The sequence below is a fragment of the Bombus pascuorum genome, chromosome 12 (genome assembly GCF_905332965.1).
Source record: "Bombus pascuorum chromosome 12, iyBomPasc1.1, whole genome shotgun sequence".
Lineage (NCBI taxonomy): Eukaryota > Metazoa > Arthropoda > Insecta > Hymenoptera > Apidae > Bombus > Bombus pascuorum.
The window spans coordinates 3,722,014-3,748,646 of NC_083499.1; positions in this window are offsets into that span (position 1 = coordinate 3,722,014).

The following is a 26,633-nucleotide window of genomic DNA, read 5'->3' on the forward strand; positions in this document are numbered from 1 at the left end:
CGTCATACCGTAATACTATATAACGCTATACGATATAAGGTAATACTATATAACCTTATACCTTACAAGGTAATACTATATAACGTTATACGTTACAAGCTAATAGTAAATAACGTCAAACGTTATAAGGTAATACAATATAACGTTATACGTTATAAGCTAATAGTATATAACGTTATACGTTATAACGTAATACTATATAGCGTCAAACGTTATAAAGTAATAGTATATAACGTTATACGTTATAAGCTAATAGTATATAACGTAATACGTTATACCGTAATACTATATAACGATATACGTTATAATCTAATAGTATATAACGTTATACGTTATAAGCTAATAGCACATAACGTTATACGTCATACCGTAATACTATATAACGCTATACGTTATAAGGTAATACTATATAACCTTATACCTTATAAGGTAATACTATATAACGTTATACGTTACAAGCTAATAGTATATAACGTCAAACGTTATAAGGTAATACAATATAACGTTATACGTTATAAGCTAATAGTATATAACGTTATACGTTATAACGTAATACTATATAACGTCAAACGTTATAAGGTAATACTATATAACGTTATACGTTATAAGCTAATAGTATATAACGTTACACGTTATAACGTAATACTATATAACGTCAAACGTTATAAGGTAATAGTATATAACGTTAAACGTTATACCGTAATACTATATAACGTTATACGTTATAAGGTAATAGCATATAACGTTATACGTTATACCGTAATACTATATAACGTTATACGTTATAAGCTAATATTATATAACGTTATACGTTATAACGTAATACTATATAACGTCAAACGTTATAAGGTAATAGTATATAACGTTATACGTTATAAGCTAATAGTATATAACGTAATACGTTATACCGTAATACTATATAACGATATACGTTATAAGCTAATAGTATATAACGTAATACGTTATACCGTAATACTATATAACGTTATACGTTATAAGGTAATTGCATATAACGTAATACGTTATACCGTAATATTATATAACGTTATACATTATAAGGTAATAGCATATAACGTTATACGATATAACGTAATACTATATAACGTCAAACGTAATAAGGTAATAGTATATAACGTTATACGTTATACCGTAATACTATATATCGATATACGTTATAAGCTAATACTATATAACGTTATACGTTATAAGCTAATAGTATATAACGTTACACGTTATAACGTAATACTATATAACGTCAAACGTTATAAGGTAATAGTATATAACGTTATACGTTATAAGGTAATAATACATAATTTTATACGTTATACCGTAATACTATATAACGTTATACGTTATAAGCTAATAGTATATAACGTAATACGTTATACCGTAATACTATATAACGTTATACGTTATAAGGTAATTGCATATAACGTAATACGTTATACCGTAATATTATATAACGTTATACATTATAAGGTAATAGCATATAACGTTATACGATATAACGTAATACTATATAACGTCAAACGTAATAAGGTAATAGTATATAACGTTATACGTTATAAGGTAATTATACATAACGTTATACGTCATACCGCAATACTATATAACGTTATACGTTATAAGCTAATAGTATATAACGTAATACGTTATACCGTAATACTATATAACGTTATACGTTATAAGCTAATAGTATATAACGTTACACGTTATAACGTAATACTATATAACGTCAAACGTTATAAGGTAATAGTATATAACGTTATACGTTATAAGGTAATAATACATAACTTTATACGTTATACCGTAATACTATATAACGTTATACGTTATAAGGTAATAGCATATAACGTTATACGTTATACCGTAATACTATATAACGTTATACGTTATAAGCTAATATTATATAACGTTATACGTTATAACGTAATACTATATAACGTCAAACGTTATAAGGTAATAGTATATAACGTTATACGTTATAAGCTAATAGTATATAACGTAATACGTTATACCGTAATACTATATAACGATATACGTTATAAGCTAATAGTATATAACGTTATACGTTATAAGGTAATAGCATATAACGTTATACGTTATACCGTAATACTATATAACGTTATACGTTATAAGCTAATATTATATAACGTTATACGTTATAACGTAATACTATATAACGTCAAACGTTATAAGGTAATATTATATAACGTTATACGTTATAACGTAATACTATATAACGTCAAACGTTATAAGGTAATAGTATATAACGTTATACGTTATAAGGTAATTGTACATAACGTTATACGTCATACTGTAATACTATATAACGTTATACGTTATAAGCTAATAGTATATAACGTAATACGTTATACCGTAATACTATATATCGATATACGTTATAAGCTAATAGAATATAACGTTATACGTTATACCTTAATACTATATAACGTCAAACGTTATAAGGTAATACTATATAACGTTATACGTTATAAGCTAAATAGTATATAACGTTATACGTTATAACGTAATACTATATAACGTCAAACGTTATAACGTAATACTATATAACGTCAAACGTTATAAGGTAATACTATATAACGTTATACGTTATAAGCTAGTACTATATAACGTTACACGTTATAACGTAATACTATATAGCGTCAAACGTTATAAGGTAATAGTATATAACGTTATACGTTATAAGGTAATAGTACATAACGTTATACGTTATACCGTAATACTATATAACGTTATACGTTATAAGGTAATAGTATATAACGTTATATGTTATACCGTAATACTATAGAACGTCAAACGTTATAAGGTAATACTATATAACGTTACACGTTATAACGTAATACTATATAACGTCAAACGTTATAAGGTAATACTATATAACGTTATACGTTATAAGCTAATAGTACATAACGTCATACGTCATACCGTAATACTATATAACGCTATACGTTATAAGGTAATACTATATAACGTTATACGTTATAAGCTAATAGTATATAACGTTATACGTTATAACGTAATACTATATAACGACAAACGTTATAAGGTAATACTATATAACGTTATACGTTATAAGCTAATAGTATATAACGTTACACGTTATAACGTAATACTATATAACGTCAAACGTTATAAGGTAATAGTATATAACGTTATACGTTATAAGGTAATAGTACATAACGTTATACGTTATACCGTAATACTATATAACGATATACGTTATACGGTAATAGCATATAACGTTATACGTTATACCGTAATACTATATAACGATATACGTTATAAGCTAATACTATATAACGTTATACGTTATAAGCTAATAGTATATAACGTTACACGTTATAACGTAATACTATATAACGTCAAACGTTATAAGGTAATACTATATAACGTTATACGTTATAAGCTAATAGCATATAATGTAATACGTTATACCGTAATACTATATAACGTTATACGTTATAAGCTAATATTATATAACGTTATACGTTATAACGTAATACTATATAACGTCAAACGTTATAAGGTAATAGCATATAACGTTATACGATATAACGTAATACTATATAACGTCAAACGTAATAAGGTAATACTATATAACGTTATACGTTATAAGCTAATAGTATATAACGTTACACGTTATAACGTAATACTATATAACGTCAAACGTTATAAGGTAATAGTATATAACGTTATACGTTATAAGGTAATAATACATAACTTTATACGTTATACCGTAATACTATATAACGTTATACGTTATAAGCTAATAGTATATAACGTAATACGTTATACCGTAATACTATATAACGTTATACGTTATAAGCTAATAGTATATAACGTTATACGTTATAACGTAATACTATATAACGTCAAACTTTATAAGGTAATTGTATATAACGTTATACGTTATACCGTAATACTATATAACGATATACGTTATAAGCTAATAGTATATAACGTTATACGTTATAAGCTAATAGCACATAACGTTATACGTCATACCGTAATACTATATAACGCTATACGTTATAAGGTAGTACTATATAACCTTATACCTTATAAGGTAATACTATATAACGTTATACGTTATAAGCTAATACTATATAACGTTATACGTTATAAGCTTATAGTATATAACGTTACACTTTATAACGTAATACTATATAACGTCAAACGTTATAAGGTAATAGTATATAACGTTATACGTTATAAGGTAATAATACATAACTTTATACGTTATACCGTAATACTATATAACGTTATACGTTATAAGGTAATAGCATATAACGTTATACGTTATACCGTAATACTATATAACGTTATACGTTATAAGCTAATATTATATAACGTTATACGTTATAACGTAATACTATATAACGTCAAACGTTATAAGGTAATAGTATATAACGTTATACGTTATAAGCTAATAGTATATAACGTAATACGTTATACCGTAATACTATATAACGATATACGTTATAAGCTAATAGTATATAACGTTATACGTTATAAGGTAATAGCATATAACGTTATACGTTATACCGTAATACTATATAACGTTATACGTTATAAGCTAATATTATATAACGTTATACGTTATAACGTAATACTATATAACGTCAAACGTTATAAGGTAATATTATATAACGTTATACGTTATAACGTAATACTATATAACGTCAAACGTTATAAGGTAATAGTATATAACGTTATACGTTATAAGGTAATTGTACATAACGTTATACGTCATACTGTAATACTATATAACGTTATACGTTATAAGCTAATAGTATATAACGTAATACGTTATACCGTAATACTATATATCGATATACGTTATAAGCTAATAGAATATAACGTTATACGTTATACCTTAATACTATATAACGTCAAACGTTATAAGGTAAAACTATATAACGTTATACGTTATAAGCTAAATAGTATATAACGTTATACGTTATAACGTAATACTATATAACGTCAAACGTTATAACGTAATACTATATAACGTCAAACGTTATAAGGTAATACTATATAACGTTATACGTTATAAGCTAGTACTATATAACGTTACACGTTATAACGTAATACTATATAGCGTCAAACGTTATAAGGTAATAGTATATAACGTTATACGTTATAAGGTAATAGTACATAACGTTATACGTTATACCGTAATACTATATAACGTTATACGTTATAAGGTAATAGTATATAACGTTATACGTTATACCGTAATACTATAGAACGTCAAACGTTATAAGGTAATACTATATAACGTTACACGTTATAACGTAATACTATATAACGTCAAACGTTATAAGGTAATACTATATAACGTTATACGTTAAAAGCTAATAGTACATAACGTCATACGTCATACCGTAATACTATATAACGCTATACGTTATAAGGTAATACTATATAACGTTATACGTTATAAGCTAATAGTATATAACGTTATACGTTATAACGTAATACTATATAACGACAAACGTTATAAGGTAATACTATATAACGTTATACGTTATAAGCTAATAGTATATAACGTTACACGTTATAACGTAATACTATATAACGTCAAACGTTATAAGGTAATAGTATATAACGTTATACGTTATAAGGTAATAGTACATAACGTTATACGTTATACCGTAATACTATATAACGATATACGTTATAAGGTAATAGCATATAACGTTATACGTTATACCGTAATACTATATAACGATATACGTTATAAGCTAATACTATATAACGTTATACGTTATAAGCTAATAGTATATAACGATATACGTTATAACGTAATACTATATAACGTCAAACGTTATAAGGTAATACTATATAACGTTATACGTTATAAGCTAATAGTATATAACGTTACACGTTAAAACGTAATACTATATAACGTCAAACGTTATAAGGTAATACTATATAACGTTACACGTTATAACGTAATACTATATAACGTCAAACGTTATAAGGTAATACTATATAACGTTATACGTTATAAGCTAATAGTACATAACGTTATACGTCATACCGTAATACTATATAACGCTATACGATATAAGGTAATACTATATAACCTTATACCTTACAAGGTAATACTATATAACGTTATACGTTACAAGCTAATAGTAAATAACGTCAAACGTTATAAGGTAATACAATATAACGTTATACATTATAAGCTAATAGTATATAACGTTATACGTTATAACGTAATACTATATAGCGTCAAACGTTATAAAGTAATAGTATATAACGTTATACGTTATAAGGTAATAGTACATAACGTTATACATTATACCGTAATACTATATAACGTTATACCTTATAAGGTAATACTATATAACGTTATACGTTATAAGCTAATAGTATATAACGTAATACGTTATACCGTAATACTATATAACGATATACGTTATAAGCTAATAGTATATAACGTTATACGTTATAAGCTAATAGCACATAACGTTATACGTCATACCGTAATACTATATAACGCTATACGTTATAAGGTAATACTATATAACCTTATACCTTATAAGGTAATACTATATAACGTTATACGTTACAAGCTAATAGTATATAACGTCAAACGTTATAAGGTAATACAATATAACGTTATACGTTATAAGCTAATAGTATATAACGTTATACGTTATAACGTAATACTATATAACGTCAAACGTTATAAGGTAGTACTATATAACGTTATACGTTATAAGCTAATAGTATATAACGTTACACGTTATAACGTAATACTATATAACGTCAAACGTTATAAGGTAATAGTATATAACGTTATACGTTATAAGGTAATAATACATAACTTTATACGTTATACCGTAATACTATATAACGTTATACGTTATAAGCTAATAGTATATAACGTAATACGTTATACCGTAATACTATATAACGTTATACGTTATAAGGTAATAGCATATAACGTTATACGTTATACCGTAATACTATATAACGTTATACGTTATAAGCTAATATTATATAACGTTATACGTTATAACGTAATACTATATAACGTCAAACGTTATAAGGTAATAGTATATAACGTTATACGTTATAAGCTAATAGTATATAACGTAATACGTTATACCGTAATACTATATAACGATATACGTTATAAGCTAATAGTATATAACGTAATACGTTATACCGTAATACTATATATAACGTTATACGTTATAAGGTAATTGCATATAACGTAATACGTTATACCGTAATATTATATAACGTTATACATTATAAGGTAATAGCATATAACGTTATACGATATAACGTAATACTATATAACGTCAAACGTAATAAGGTAATAGTATAAAACGTTATACGTTATACCGCAATACTATATATCGATATACGTTATAAGCTAATACTATATAACGTTATACGTTATAAGCTAATAGTATATAACGTTACACGTTATAACGTAATACTATATAACGTCAAACGTTATAAGGTAATAGTATATAACGTTATACGTTATAAGGTAATAATACATAATTTTATACGTTATACCGTAATACTATATAACGTTATACGTTATAAGCTAATAGTATATAACGTAATACGTTATACCGTAATACTATATAACGTTATACGTTATAAGGTAATTGCATATAACGTAATACGTTATACCGTAATATTATATAACGTTATACATTATAAGGTAATAGCATATAACGTTATACGATATAACGTAATACTATATAACGTCAAACGTAATAAGGTAATAGTATATAACGTTATACGTTATAAGGTAATTATACATAACGTTATACGTCATACCGTAATACTATATAACGTTATACGTTATAAGCTAATAGCATATAACGTAATACGTTATACCGTAATACTATATATCGATATACGTTATAAGCTAATACTATATAACGTTATACGTTATAAGCTAATAGTATATAACGTTACACGTTATAACGTAATACTATATATCGTCAAACGTTATAAGGTAATAGTATATAACGTTATACGTTATAAGGTCATAATACATAACTTTATACACCCTTGGACAAAAAGATAGCACATGTGTGCTATCATTAATTTCTCATAGATAGAGTCCGAATTTCCCAAGTTTGACGAATGGCATATAAACAGTACCTTGTAGTAATAAGGTATATGAGCTTGAAACTGTATCTTCGCTATTCCTCTTGTATTTATCAACAATGATTGTGAAATCCGGTCGGCGAAATGATAGCACACTTTCAAAAGTTGTAGTGTTTATTATCTACTAAATTGTACAAAAATAAAAAACCTTTTAAAATTTAATAATGTGTGGATCCTCCCTTATTCTCCACCACCTCCAGCATTCGTTTCGGCAAAGAACGATATAGTTTTCTAATATAATCCAGCGATATATTTCTCCATTCCTCTTCAAGGCACTTTTTTAACTGATTAATACTTTCAAATTGCCTATTTTCTCTATAAACGGCATTGCTTAATTTACTCCAACAGTTTTCGATTATGTTTAAATCGGGGGAGCATGCAGGCCAGTCCAAAACTGCAATATTTTCTGTTGAAAAATATTCTTTCACAACCTTAGCGGTGTGAACTGCAGCATTATCTTGCTGAAAAATAAAATCTTGTCTCGCAATATGTGTTGCGTACTTTGCAATTTGATTTTGTATCAAATTACGATAGGTTATAGCATTCATCTTGCTGCGAATTGATATTAAATCAGTCTTTCCGTTATACCCAATACCTGCCCAAAGCATAATGCTACCTCCACCCATTTGACGCCGTATTTGTGACAATTTTTTTTTTCTTACATCATGATAGTAAAAATTGAATCCATCTGGGCCATCTAAATTAAATCTTTTTTTATCTGTAAATATAACTTTCCTCCACTTCTTGTTCCACCGTATATGTTCTTTTGCAAAATATAATCGATGCTCCTTGTGAATCTGCTTTAGAGCTGGTCTTCGTTTTAATTTCATCCGCTTTATGTGCGCGGATTGTTGTAGTACACGTCTGACATTCCGAGGATTAGTTTTTACGCCAACTTTTTCTGCAATTTCACGTGACGTGAGAAGCGAATTTGACGCGGCACGTAAAATTGCACGTTTTTCACGAGTACTAATCGCGGAAGGTCTCCCACTGCTTTTTTTTGTTCCATAATTATTTACATCTTTCAGTAAATTATAAATGACTTTCCGACTTCTACTGAGAACTTTTGCAATTTTAGAAATAGTAAAGTTTTCTTTCTTTAATTTCAAAACTGTTTGAATCTCTTCACTATTTAGCTGTTTTCCACGTCCCATTGTTTGAATCGAAATTTGTAAGGTTTCTAATGAAATTCTTCTACTTTTCACTACGTCTACACCACTCAGAATACACAGAAATACTAAGGAATGGAAACAAAATGCTTGGTGTGCTATCATTTCGCCGACCGGATTTCACAATCATTGTTGATAAATACAAGAGGAATAGCGAAGATACAGTTTCAAGCTCATATACCTTATTACTACAAGGTACTGTTTATATGCCATTCGTCAAACTTGGGAAATTCGGACTCTATCTATGAGAAATTAATGATAGCACACATGTGCTATCTTTTTGTCCAAGGGTGTATATAACGTTATACGTTATAAGGTAATAGTACATAACGTTATACGTCATACCGTATTACTATATAACGCTATACGTTATAAGGTAATACTATATAACGTTATACGTTATAAGCTAATATTATATAATGTATTACGTTATAAGGTAATACTATATAACATTATACGTTACAAGCCAATACTATATAACGTTATACGTTATAAGGTAATACTATATAACGTTATACGTTATAAGCCAATACTATATAACGTTATACGTTATAAGCTAATAGTATATAACGTTATACGTTATAACGTAATAATATATAACGTCAAACGTTATAAGGTAATACTATAGAACGTTATACGTTATAAGCTAATATTATATAACGTTACACGTTATGACGTAATACTATATAACGTCAAACGTTATAAGGTAATAGTATATAACGTTATACGTCATAAGCTAATAGTATATAACGTAGTACGTTATACCGTAATACTATATAACGTTATACGTTATAAGCTAATAGTATATAACGTTATACGTTATAACGTAATACTATATAACGTAGTACGTTATACCGTAATACGATATAACGTTATACGTTATAAGCTAATAGTATATAACGTTATACGTTATAACGTAATAATATATAACGTCAAACGTTATAAGTTAATAGTATATAACGTTATACGTTATAAGCTAATAGTACATAACGTTATACATCATACCGTAATACTATATAACGCTATACGTTAGAAGGTAATACTATATAACGTTATACGTTATAAGCTAATACTATATAACGTTATACGTTATAAGGTAATACTATATAACGTTATACGTTATAAGCTAATACTATATCACGTTATACGTTATAAGCTAATAGTATATAACGTTATACGTTATAAGGTAATAGTATATAACGTTATACGTCATAAGCTAATAGTATATAACGTAGTACGTTTTACCGTAATACTATATAACGTTATACGTTATAAGCTAATAGTATATAACGTTATACGTTATAACGTAATACTATATAACGTAGTACGTTATACCGTAATACTATATAACGTTATACGTTATAAGCTAATAGTATATAACGTTATACGTTATAACGTAATAATATATAACGTCAAACGTTATAAGTTAATAGTATATAACGTTATACGTTATAAGCTAATAGTACATAACGTTATACATCATACCGTAATACTATATAACGCTATACGTTAGAAGGTAATACTATATAACGTTATACGTTATAAGCTAATACTATATAACGTTATACGTTATAAGGTAATACTATATAACGTTATACGTTATAAGCTAATACTATATCACGTTATACGTTATAAGCTAATAGTATATAACGTTATACGTTATAAGGTAATAGTTTATAACGTTATACGTTATAAGGTAATAGTACATAACGTTATACGTTATACCGTAATATCATATAACGTATTACGTTATAAGGTAATACTATATAACATTATACGTTATAAGCCAATTCTATATAACATTATACGTTATAAGCTAATAGTATATAACGTTATACGTTATAACGTAATTATATATAACGTCAAACGTTATAAGGTAATAGTATATAATGTTATACGTTATAAGCTAATACTATATAACGTTATACGTTAAAAGCTAATAGTATATAACGTTATACGTTATAAGCTAATAGTATATAACGTTATACGTTATAACGTAATACTATATAACGTCAAACGTTATAAGGTAATAGTATATAACATTATACGTTATACCGTAATACTATATAACGATATACGTTATAAGCTAATAGTATATAACGTTATACGTTATACCGTAATACTATATAACGTCAAACGTTATAAGGTGATACTATATAACGTTATACGTTAGAAGCTAATACTATATAACGTTATACGTTATAAGCTAATAGTATATAACGTTATACGTTATAACGTAAAACTATATAACGTTATACGTCATACCGTAATACTACATAACGTTATACGTTATAAGCTAATACAATATAACGTTACACGTTATAACGTAATACTATATAACGTAAAACGTTATAAGGTAATAGTATATAACGTTATACGTTATAAGCTAATAGTATATAACGTTATACGGTATAACGTAATACTATATAACGTCAAACGTTATAAGGTAATACTATATAACGTTATACGTTATAAGCTAATATTATATAACGTTACACGTTATGACGTAATACTATATAACGTCAAACGTTATAAGGTAATAGTATATAACGTTATACGTCATAAGCTAATAGTATATAACGTAGTACGTTATACCGTAATACTATATAACGTTATACGTTATATGCTAATAGTATATAACGTTATACGTTATAACGTAATACTATATAACGTAGTACGTTATACCGTAATACGATATAACGTTATACGTTATAAGCTAATAGTATATAACGTTATACGTTATAACGTAATAATATATAACGTCAAACGTTATAAGTTAATAGTATATAACGTTATACGTTATAAGCTAATAGTACATAACGTTATACATCATACCGTAATACTATATAACGCTATACGTTAGAAGGTAATACTATATAACGTTATACGTTATAAGCTAATAGTATATAACGTTATACGTTATAACGTAATACTATAGAACGTCAAACGTTATAAGGTAATAGTATATAACGTTATAAGTTATAAGGTAATAGTACATAACGTTATACGTTATACCGTAATACTATATAACGCTATACGTTATAAGGTAATACTATATAACGTTATACGTTATAAGCTAATACTATATAACGTTATACGTTATAAGCTAATAGTATATAACGTTATACGTTATAAGGTAATAGTTTATAACGTTATACGTTATAAGGTAATAGTACATAACGTTATACGTTATACCGTAATACCATATAACGTATTACGTTATAAGGTAATACTATACAACATTATACGTTATAAGCCAATACTATATAACATTATACGTTATAAGCTAATAGTATATAACGTTATACGTTATAACGTAATACTATATAACGTTATACGTTATAAGGTAATAGCATATAACGTTATACGTTATACCGTAATACTATATAACGTTATACGTTATAAGCTAATATTATATAACGTTATACGTTATAACGTAATACTATATAACGTCAAACGTTATAAGGTAATAGTATATAACGTTATACGTTATAAGCTAATAGTATATAACGTAATACGTTATACCGTAATACTATATAACGATATACGTTATAAGCTAATAGTATATAACGTTATACGTTATAAGGTAATAGCATATAACGTTATACGTTATACCGTAATACTATATAACGTTATACGTTATAAGCTAATATTATATAACGTTATACGTTATAACGTAATACTATATAACGTCAAACGTTATAAGGTAATAGTATATAACGTTATACGTTATACCGTAATACTATATAACGATATACGTTATAAGCTAATAGTATATAACGTTATACGTTATACCGTAATACTATATATCGATATACGTTATAAGCTAATACTATATAACGTTATACGTTATAAGCTAATAGTATATAACGTTACACGTTATAACGTAATACTATATAACGTCAAACGTTATAAGGTAATAGTATATAACGTTATACGTTATAAGGTAATAATACATAACTTTATACGTTATACCGTAATACTATATAACGTTATACGTTATAAGCTAATAGTATATAACGTAATACGTTATACCGTAATACTATATAACGTTATACGTTATAAGCTAATAGCATATAACGTAATACGTAATACCGTAATACTATATATCGATATACGTTATAAGCTAATACTATATAACGTTATACGTTATAAGCTAATAGTATATAACGTTACACGTTATAACGTAATACTATATAACGTCAAACGTTATAAGGTAATAGTATATAACGTTATACGTTATAAGGTAATAATACATAACTTTATACGTTATACCGTAATACTATATAACGTTATACGTTATAAGCTAATAGTATATAACGTAATACGTTATACCGTAATACTATATAACGTTATACGTTATAAGGTAATTGCATATAACGTTATAAGTTTTACCGTAATACTATATAACGTTATACGTTATAAGCTAATATTATATAACGTTATATGTTATAACGTAATACTATATAACGTCAAACGTTATAAGGTAATAGTACATAACGTTATACGTTATAAGGTAATTGTACATAACGTTATACGTCATACTGTAATACTATATAACGTTATACGTTATAAGCTAATAGTATATAACGTAATACGTTATACCGTAATACTATATATCGATATATGTTATAAGCTAATAGAATATAACGTTATACGTTATACCTTAATACTATATAACGTCAAACGTTATAAGGTAATACTATATAACGTTATACGTTATAAGCTAAATAGTATATAACGTTATACGTTATAACGTAATACTATATAACGTCAAACGTTATAACGTAATACTATATAACGTCAAACGTTATAAGGTAATACTATATAACGTTATACGTTATAAGCTAGTACTATATAACGTTACACGTTATAACGTAATACTATATAGCGTCAAACGTTATAAGGTAATAGTATATAACGTTATACGTTATAAGGTAATAGTACATAACGTTATACGTTATACCGTAATACTATATAACGTTATACGTTATAAGCTAATAGTATATAACGTTATACGTTATACCGTAATACTATAGAACGTCAAACGTTATAAGGTAATACTATATAACGTTATACGTTATACCGTAATACTATATAACGATATACGTTATAAGCTAATACTATATAACGTTATACGTTATAAGCTAATAGTATATAACGATATACGTTATAACGTAATACTATATAACGTCAAACGTTATAAGGTAATACTATATAACGTTATACGTTATAAGCTAATAGTATATAACGTTACACGTTATAACGTAATACTATATAGCGTCAAACGTTATAAGGTAATTGTATATAACGTTATACGTTATACCGTAATACTATATAACGATATACGTTATAAGCTAATAGTATATAACGTTATACGTTATAAGGTAATAGTACATAACGTTATACATTATACCGTAATACTATATAACGTTATACCTTATAAGGTAATACTATATAACGTTATACGTTACAAGCTAATAGTATATAACGTCAAACGTTATAAGGTAATACAATATAACGTTATACGTTATAAGCTAATAGTATATAACGTTATACGTTATAACGTAATACTATATAACGTCAAACGTTATAAGGTAATACTATATAACGTTATACGTTATAAGCTAATAGTATATAACGTTACACGTTATAACGTAATACTATATAACGTCAAACGTTATAAGGTAATAGTATATAACGTTATACGTTATAAGGTAATAATACATAACTTTATACGTTATACCGTAATACTATATAACGCTATACGTTATAAGCTAATAGTATATAACGTAATACGTTATACCGTAATACTATATAACGATATACGTTATAAGCTAATAGTATATAACGTTATACGTTATAAGGTAATAGCATATAACGTTATACGTTATACCGTAATACTATATAACGCTATACGTTATAAGCTAATAGTATATAACGTAATACGTTATACCGTAATACTATATAACGATATACGTTATAAGCTAATAGTATATAACGTTATACGTTATAAGGTAATAGCATATAACGTTATACGTTATACCGTAATACTATATAACGTTATACGTTATAAGCTAATACTATATAACGTTATACGTTATAAGCTAATAGTATATAACGTTACACGTTATAACGTAATACTATATAACGTCAAACGTTATAAGGTAATAGTATATAACGTTATACGTTATAAGGTAATTGTACATAACGTTATACGTCATACCGTAATACTATATAACGTTATACGTTATAAGCTAATAGTATATAACGTAATACGTTAAACCGTAATACTATATATCGATATACGTTATAAGCTAATAGAATATAACGTTATACGTTATACCTTTATACTATATAACGTCAAACGTTATAAGGTAATACTATATAACGTTATACGTTATAAGCTAAATAGTATATAACGTTATACGTTATAACGTAATACTATATAACGTCAAACGTTATAACGTAATACTATATAACGTCAAACGTTATAAGGTAATAGTATATAACGTTACACGTTATAACGTAATACTATATAGCGTCAAACGTTATAAGGTAATTGTATATAACGTTATACGTTATACCGTAATACTATATAACGATATACGTTATAAGCTAATAGTACATAACGTTATACGTCATACCGTAATACTATATAACGCTATACGTTATAAGGTAATACTATATAACCTTATACCTTATAAGGTAATACTATATAACGTTATACGTTACAAGCTAATAGTAAATAACGTCAAACGTTATAAGGTAATACAATATAACGTTATACGTTATAAGCTAATAGTATATAACGTTATACGTTATAACGTAATACTATATAGCGTCAAACGTTATAAAGTAATAGTATGTAACGTTATACGTTATAAGGTAATAGTACATAACGTTATACATTATACCGTAATACTATATAACATTATACCTTATAAGGTAATACTATATAACGTTATACGTTACAAGCTAATAGTATATAACGTCAAACGTTATAAGGTAATACAATATAACGTTATACGTTATAAGCTAATAGTATATAACGTTATACGTTATAACGTAATACTATATAACGTCAAACGTTATAAGGTAATACTATATAACGTTATACGTTATAAGCTAATAGTATATAACGTTACACGTTATAACGTAATACTATATAACGTCAAACGTTATAAGGTAATAGTATATAACGTTATACGTTATAAGGTAATAATACATAACTTTACACGTTATACCGTAATACTATATAACGTTATACGTTATAAGCTAATATTATATAACGTTATACGTTATACCGTAATACTATATAACGATATACGTTATAATCTAATAGTATATAACGTTATACGTTATACCGTAATACTATATAACGTCAAACGTTATAAGGTAATACTATATAACGTTACACGTTATAACGTAATACTATATAACGTCAAACGTTATAAGGTAATACTATATAACGTTATACGTTATAAGCTAATAGTACATAACGTTATACGTCATACCGTAATACTATATAACGCTATACGTTATAAGGTAATACTATATAACCTTATACCTTATAAGGTAATACTATATAACGTTATACGTTACAAGCTAATAGTAAATAACGTCAAACGTTATAAGGTAATACTATATAACGTTATACGTTATAAGCTAATAGTACATAACGTTATACGTCATACCGTAATACTATATAACGCTATACGTTATAAGGTAATACTATATAACCTTATACCTTATAAGGTAATACTATATAACGTTATACGTTACAAGCTAATAGTAAATAACGTCAAACGTTATAAGGTAATACAATACAACGTTATACGTTATAAGCTAATAGTATATAACGTTATACGTTATAACGTAATAATATATAACGACAAACGTTATAAGGTAATACTATATAACGTTATACGTTATAAGCAAATAGTATATAACGTTACACGTTATAACGTAATACTAAATAACGTCAAACGTTATAAGCTAATAGTATATAACGTTATACGTTATGAGGTAATAATACATAACTTTATACGTTATACCGTAATACTATATAACGTTATACGTTATAAGCTAATAGTATATAACGTAATAGGTTATACCGTAATACTATATAACGTTATACGTTATAAGGTAATAGCATATAACGTTATACGTTATACCGTAATACTATATAACGTTATACGTTATAAGCTAATAGTATATAACGTTATACGTTACACCGTAATACTATATATCGATATACGTTATAGGGTAATACTATATAACGTTACACGTTATATCATAATACTATATAACGTCAAACGCTATAAGCTAATACTATATAACGTTATACGTTATAAGCCAATAGTATATAACGTTACACGTTATACTGTAATACTATATAACGATATACGTTATAAGCTAATAGTATATAACGTTATACGTTATAACGTAATACTATATAACGTCAAACGTTATAAGGTAATACTATATAACGTTATACGTTATAAGCTAATAGTATATAACGTTACACGTTATAACGTAATACTATATAGCGTCAAACGTTATAAGGTAATTGTATATAACGTTATACGTTATACCGTAATACTATATAACGATATACGTTATAAGCTAATAGTATATAACGTTATACGTTATAATCTAATAGTATATAACGTTATACGTTATACCGTAATACTATATAACGTCAAACGTTATAAGGTAATACTATATAACGTTACACGTTATAACGTAATACTATATAACGTCAAACGTTATAAGGTAATACTATATAACGTTATACGTTATAAGCTAATAGTACATAACGTTATACGTCATACCGTAATACTATATAACGACAAACGTTATAAGGTAATACTATATAACGTTATACGTTATAAGCTAATAGTATATAACGTTACACGTTATAACGTAATACTAAATAACGTTGTACGTTATAAGGTAATAGTACATAACGTTATACGTTATACCGTAATACTATATAACGTTATACGTTATAAGCTAATATTATATAACGTTATACGTTATACCGTAATACTATATAACGATATACGTTATAAGCTAATAGTATATAACGTTATACGTTATAACGTAATACTATATAACGTCAAACGCTATAAGCTAATACTATATAACGTTATACGTTATAAGCTAATAGTATATAACGTTACACGTTATAACGTAATACTATATAGCGTCAAACGTTATAAGGTAATAGTATATAACGTTATACGTTATAAGCTAATAGTATATAACGTTATACGTTATACCGTAATACTATATAACGTCAAACGTTATAAGGTAATACTATATAACGTTATACGTTACAAGCTAATAGTAAATAACGTCAAACGTTATAAGGTAATACAATATAACGTTATACGTTATAAGCTAATAGTATATAACGTTATACGTTATAACGTAATACTATATAACGACAAACGTTATAAGGTAATACTATATAACGTTATACGTTATAAGCTAATACTATATAACGTTACACGTTATAACGTAATACTAAATAACGTCAAACGTTATAAGCTAATAGTATATAACGTTATACGTTATAAGGTAATTATACATAACTTTATACGTTATACCGTAATACTATATAACGTTATACGTTATAAGCTAATAGTATATAACGTAATAGGTTATACCGTAATACTATATAACGTTATACGTTATAAGGTAATAGCATATAACGTTATACGTTATACCGTAATACTATATAACGTTATACGTTATAAGCTAATAGTTTATAACGTTATACGTTATACCGTAATACTATATATCGATATACGTTATAGGGTAATACTATATAACGTTACACGTTATATCATAATACTATATAACGTCAAACGCTATAAGCTAATACTATATAACGTTATACGTTATAAGCTAATAGTATGTAACGTTACACGTTATAACGTAATACTATATAGCGTCAAACGTTATAAGGTAATAGTATATAACGTTGTACGTTATAAGGTAATAGTACATAACGTTATACGTTATACCGTAATACTATATAACGTTATACGTTATAAGCTAATATTATATAACGTTATACGTTATACCGTAATACTATATAACGATATACGTTATAAGCTAATAGTATATAACGTTATACGTTATAACGTAATACTATATAACGTCAAACGTTATAAGGTAATACTATATAACGTTATACGTTATAAGCTAATAGTATATAACGTTATACGTTATAACGTAATACTATATAACGTCAAACGTTATAAGGTACTACTATATAACGTTATACGTTATAAGCTAATAGTATATAACGTTATACGTTATACCGTAATACTATATAACGTTATACGTTATAAGCTAATATTATATAACGTTATACGTTATACCGTAATACTATATAACGATATACGTTATAATCTAATAGTATATAACGTTATACGTTATACCGTAATACTATATAACGTCAAACGTTATAAGGTAATACTATATAACGTTACACGTTATAACGTAATACTATATAACGTCAAACGTTATAAGGTAATACTATATAACGTTATACGTTATAAGCTAATAGTACATAACGTTATACGTCATACCGTAATACTATATAACGCTATACGTTATAAGGTAATACTATATAACCTTATACCTTATAAGGTAATACTATATAACGTTATACGTTACAAGCTAATAGTAAATAACGTCAAACGTTATAAGGTAATACAATATAACGTTATACGTTATAACGTAATACTATATAACGACAAACGTTATAAGGTAATACTATATAACGTTATACGTTATAAGCTAATAGTATATAACGTTACACGTTATAACGTAATACTAAATAACGTCAAACGTTATAAGCTACTAGTATATAACGTTATACGTTATAAGGTAATTATACATAACTTTATACGTTATACCGTAATACTATATAACGTTATACGTTATAAGCTAATAGTATATAACGTAATAGGTTATACCGTAATACTATATAACGTTATACGTTATAAGGTAATAGCATATAACGTTATACGTTATACCGTAATACTATATAACGTTATACGTTATAAGCTAATAGTATATAACGTTATACGTTACACCGTAATACTATATATCGATATACGTTATAGGGTAATACTATATAACGTTACACGTTATATCATAATACTATATAACGTCAAACGCTATAAGCTAATACTATATTACGTTATACGTTATAAGCCAATAGTATATAACGTTACACGTTATAACGTAATACTATATAGCGTCAAACGTTATAAGGTAATAGTATATAACGTTGTACGTTATAAGGTAATAGTACATAACGTTATACGTTATACCGTAATACAATATAACGTTATACGTTATAAGCTAATATTATATAACGTTATACGTTATACCGTAATACTATATAACGATATACGTTATAAGCTAATAGTATATAACGTTATACGTTATAACGTAATACTATATAACGTCAAACATTATAAGGTAATACTATATAACGTTATACGTTATAAGCTAATAGTATATAACGTTACACGTTATAACGTAATACTAAATAACGTCAAACGTTATAAGCTAATAGTATATAACGTTATACGTTATAAGGTAATTATACATAACTTTATACGTTATACCGTAATACTATATAACGTTATACGTTATAAGCTAATATTATATAACGTTACACCTTATAACGTAATACTATATAACGTCAAGCGTTATAAGGTAATAGTATATAACGTTATACGTCATACCGTAATACTATATAACGCTATACGTTATAAGGTAATACTATATAACCTTATACCTTATAAGGTAATACTATATAACGTTATACGTTACAAGCTAATAGTAAATAACGTCAAACGTTATAAGGTAATACAATATAACGTTATACGTTATAACGTAATACTATATAACGACAAACGTTATAAGGTAATACTATATAACGTTATACGTTATAAGCTAATAGTATATAACGTTACACGTTATAACGTAATACTAAATAACGTCAAACGTTATAAGCTACTAGTATATAACGTTATACGTTATAAGGTAATTATACATAACTTTATACGTTATACCGTAATACTATATAACGTTATACGTTATAAGCTAATAGTATATAACGTAATAGGTTATACCGTAATACTATATAACGTTATACGTTATAAGGTAATAGCATATAACGTTATACGTTATACCGTAATACTATATAACGTTATACGTTATAAGCTAATAGTATATAACGTTATACGTTACACCGTAATACTATATATCGATATACGTTATAGGGTAATACTATATAACGTTACACGTTATATCATAATACTATATAACGTCAAACGCTATAAGCTAATACTATATTACGTTATACGTTATAAGCCAATAGTATATAACGTTACACGTTATAACGTAATACTATATAGCGTCAAACGTTATAAGGTAATAGTATATAACGTTGTACGTTATAAGGTAATAGTACATAACGTTATACGTTATACCGTAATACAATATAACGTTATACGTTATAAGCTAATATTATATAACGTTATACGTTATACCGTAATACTATATAACGATATACGTTATAATCTAATAGTATATAACGTTATACGTTATACCGTAATACTATATAACGTCAAACGTTATAAGGTAATACTATATAACGTTACACGTTATAACGTAATACTATATAACGTCAAACGTTATAAGGTAATACTATATAACGTTATACGTTATAAGCTAATAGTACATAACGTTATACGTCATACCGTAATACTATATAACGCTATACGTTATAAGGTAATACTATATAACCTTATACCTTATAAGGTAATACTATATAACGTTATACGTTACAAGCTAATAGTAAATAACGTCAAACGTTATAAGGTAATACAATATAACGTTATACGTTATAACGTAATACTATATAACGACAAACGTTATAAGGTAATACTATATAACGTTATACGTTATAAGCTAATAGTATATAACGTTACACGTTATAACGTAATACTAAATAACGTCAAACGTTATAAGCTACTAGTATATAACGTTATACGTTATAAGGTAATTATACATAACTTTATACGTTATACCGTAATACTATATAACGTTATACGTTATAAGCTAATAGTATATAACGTAATAGGTTATACCGTAATACTATATAACGTTATACGTTATAAGGTAATAGCATATAACGTTATACGTTATACCGTAATACTATATAACGTTATACGTTATAAGCTAATAGTATATAACGTTATACGTTACACCGTAATACTATATATCGATATACGTTATAGGGTAATACTATATAACGTTACACGTTATATCATAATACTATATAACGTCAAACGCTATAAGCTAATACTATATTACGTTATACGTTATAAGCCAATAGTATATAACGTTACACGTTATAACGTAATACTATATAGCGTCAAACGTTATAAGGTAATAGTATATAACGTTGTACGTTATAAGGTAATAGTACATAACGTTATACGTTATACCGTAATACAATATAACGTTATACGTTATAAGCTAATATTATATAACGTTATACGTTATACCGTAATACTATATAACGATATACGTTATAAGCTAATAGTATATAACGTTATACGTTATAACGTAATACTATATAACGTCAAACGTTATAAGGTAATACTATATAACGTTATACGTTATAAGCTAATAGTATATAACGTTACACGTTATAACGTAATACTAAATAACGTCAAACGTTATAAGCTAATAGTATATAACGTTATACGTTATAAGGTAATTATACATAACTTTATACGTTATACCGTAATACTATATAACGTTATACGTTATAAGCCAATATTATATAACGTTACACCTTATAACGTAATACTATATAACGTCAAGCGTTATAAGGTAATAGTATATAACGTTATACGTCATACCGTAATACTATATAACGCTATACGTTATAAGGTAATACTATATAACCTTATACCTTATAAGGTAATACTATATAACGTTATACGTTACAAGCTAATAGTAAATAACGTCAAACGTTATAAGGTAATACAATATAACGTTATACGTTATAACGTAATACTATATAACGACAAACGTTATAAGGTAATACTATATAACGTTATACGTTATAAGCTAATAGTATATAACGTTACACGTTATAACGTAATACTAAATAACGTCAAACGTTATAAGCTACTAGTATATAACGTTATACGTTATAAGGTAATTATACATAACTTTATACGTTATACCGTAATACTATATAACGTTATACGTTATAAGCTAATAGTATATAACGTAATAGGTTATACCGTAATACTATATAACGTTATACGTTATAAGGTAATAGCATATAACGTTATACGTTATACCGTAATACTATATAACGTTATACGTTATAAGCTAATAGTATATAACGTTATACGTTACACCGTAATACTATATATCGATATACGTTATAGGGTAATACTATATAACGTTACACGTTATATCATAATACTATATAACGTCAAACGCTATAAGCTAATACTATATAACGTTATACGTTATAAGCCAATAGTATATAACGTTACACGTTATAACGTAATACTATATAGCGTCAAACGTTATAAGGTAATAGTATATAACGTTGTACGTTATAAGGTAATAGTACATAACGTTATACGTTATACCGTAATACAATATAACGTTATACGTTATAAGCTAATATTATATAACGTTATACGTTATACCGTAATACTATATAACGATATACGTTATAAGCTAATAGTATATAACGTTATACGTTATAACGTAATACTATATAACGTCAAACGTTATAAGGTAATACTATATAACGTTATACGTTATAAGCTAATAGTATATAACGTTACACGTTATAACGTAATACTAAATAACGTCAAACGTTATAAGCTAATAGTATATAACGTTATACGTTATAAGGTAATTATACATAACTTTATACGTTATACCGTAATACTATATAACGTTATACGTTATAAGCTAATAGTATATAACGTAATAGGTTATACCGTAATACTATATAACGTTATACGTTATAAGGTAATAGCATATAACGTTATACGTTATACCGTAATACTATATAACGTTATACGTTATAAGCTAATAGTATATAACGTTATACGTTATACCGTAATACTACATATCGATATACGTTATAGGGTAATACTATATAACGTTACACGTTATATCATAATACTATATAACGTCAAACGCTATAAGCTAATACTATATAACGTCAAACGCTATAAGCTAATACTATATAACGTTATACGTTATAAGCTAATAGTATATAACGTTACACGTTATAACGTAATAGTATATAACGTTATACGTTATAAGCTAATAGTATATAACGTTATACGTTATACCGTAATACTATATAACGTCAAACGTTATAAGGTAATACTATATAACGTTATACGTTACAAGCTAATAGTAAATAACGTCAAACGTTATAAGGTAATACAATATAACGTTATACGTTATAAGCTAATAGTATATAACGTTATACGTTATAACGTAATACTATATAACGACAAACGTTATAAGGTAATACTATATAACGTTATACGTTATAAGCTAATAGTATATAACGTTACACGTTATAACGTAAAACTAAATAACGTCAAACGTTATAAGCTAATAGTATATAACGTTATACGTTATAAGGTAATTATACATAACTTTATACGTTATACCGTAATACTATATAACGTTATACGTTATAAGCTAATAGTATATAACGTAATAGGTTATACCGTAATACTATATAACGTTATACGTTATAAGGTAATAGCATATAACGTTATACGTTATACCGTAATACTATATAACGTTATACGTTATAAGCTAATAGTATATAACGTTATACGTTATACCGTAATACTATATATCGATATACGTTATAGGGTAATACTATATAACGTTACACGTTATATCATAATACTATATAACGTCAAACGCTATAAGCTAATACTATATAACGTTATACGTTATAAGCTAATAGTATATAACGTTACACGTTATAACGTAATACTATATAGCGTCAAACGTTATAAGGTAATAGTATATAACGTTGTACGTTATAAGGTAATAGTACATAACGTTATACGTTATACCGTAATACTATATAACGTTATACGTTATAAGCTAATATTATATAACGTTATACGTTATACCGTAATACTATATAACGATATACGTTATAAGCTAATAGTATATAACGTTATACGTTATAACGTAATACTATATAACGTCAAACGTTATAAGGTAATACTATATAACGTTATACGTTATAAGCTAATAGTATATAACGTTATACGTTATAACGTAATACTATATAACGTCAAACGTTATAAGGTACTACTATATAACGTTATACGTTATAAGCTAATAGTATATAACGTAATACGTTATACCGTAATACTATATAACGATATACGTTATAAGCTAATAGTATATAGCGTTATACGTTATAAGCTAATAGTACATAACGTTATACGTTATACCGTAATACTATATAACGTTATACCTTATAAGGTAATACTATATAACGCTATACGTTATAAGCTAATAGTATATAACGTTATACGTTATAACGTAATACTATATAACGTCAAACGTTATAAGGTAATACTATATAACGTTATACGTTATAAGCTAATAGTATATAACGTTACACGTTATAACGTAATACTATATAGCGTCAAACGTTATAAGGTAATAGTATATAACGTTATACGTTATAAGGTAATAGTACAGAACGTTACACGTTATAACGTAATACTATATGGCGTCAAACGTTATAAGGTAAGAGTATATAACGTTATACGTTATAATCTAATAGTATATAACGTTATACGTTATTCCGTAATACTATATAACGTCAAACGTTATAAGGTAATACTATATAACGTTACACGTTATAACGTAATACTATATAACGTCAAACGTTATAAGGTAATACTATATAACGTTATACGTTATAAGCTAATAGTACATAACGTTATACGTCATACCGTAATACTATATAACGCTATACGTTATAAGGTAATACTATATAACCTTATACCTTATAAGGTAATACTATATAACGTTATACGTTACAAGCTAATAGTAAATAACGTCAAACGTTATAAGGTAATACAATATAACGTTATACGTTATAACGTAATACTATATAACGACAAACGTTATAAGGTAATACTATATAACGTT